This window comes from Amblyomma mixtum, chromosome 9 (genome assembly GCF_055824585.1).
Source record: "Amblyomma mixtum isolate Tamu chromosome 9, ASM5582458v1, whole genome shotgun sequence".
Taxonomy (NCBI): Eukaryota; Metazoa; Arthropoda; class Arachnida; order Ixodida; family Ixodidae; genus Amblyomma; species Amblyomma mixtum.
In genome coordinates this window covers 17,025,548-17,026,209 of record NC_143020.1, presented here as the reverse complement: position 1 = coordinate 17,026,209, position 662 = coordinate 17,025,548, and the positions used below count along the sequence as shown (strand labels likewise).

General features: G+C 44.0%; 1 long non-coding RNA gene across 1 annotated transcript; it reads right to left on the bottom strand.

Annotated features, from left to right (window-relative positions):
- Nucleotides 1-662, bottom strand: LOC149328404 (uncharacterized). The gene is made up of 3 exons (XR_016285741.1): nucleotides 560-662; nucleotides 297-447; nucleotides 1-158 (listed from the first exon to the last, which is right to left on the bottom strand). It is a non-coding gene; the product is annotated as an uncharacterized LOC149328404 (long non-coding RNA).

The following is a 662-nucleotide window of genomic DNA, read 5'->3' as shown; positions in this document are numbered from 1 at the left end:
ATGTGGCTGAATCAAAAGTGGTTGATGTTTGACATCTTGCACCGTCGCATGAAAACATAGCAGAGATGCTGCTGTCCTGGTAATGCCTGCATCACTTCAGTATACACCAGAGATGTGTTAAATCTTGGACCTTAACTTGACAGCCACACAGGGCACATCTGAAAGATAAGACGAATAAAAGTGCGTGTGTATAAGGTTCCTAACACTGCATTGCCAAAGAAGCCCTTTCTAATCTGTACGATGAAGCTCAAACCGTGGGCAAAAGATTACTTACACCACTGCAAGAGATTACTTACACCACTGCACAAGAAGCATTAGTCCAGATTCCCACCTCAGAACTGAAACAATCTCCAGGCCAAGTCGTCTGAACAACCAAGTACAAGGTACTGCTATTAATTTGCATGAAACTAGACCAGGTCCTTGCTCCTCCGGCCAACAGTTGGAGTTCTAAAGGACAAACAAATAATGGGGCTTGTGGAATGAACATTAGCAAAGAGCCTAGACCTATACAAGAAATCATGAAGTGAAAGAAAAGGTGTCAGCTGCAAAGCGTGCTTACCAAAACTTGAGAAGTTGAGCAGGCAAGGAGGTCCTCTGAAAACCACTGTTGAACATCCTGTACCCAAAACGAAATGTACACAGTGAAGTAGGGACAACGCCAG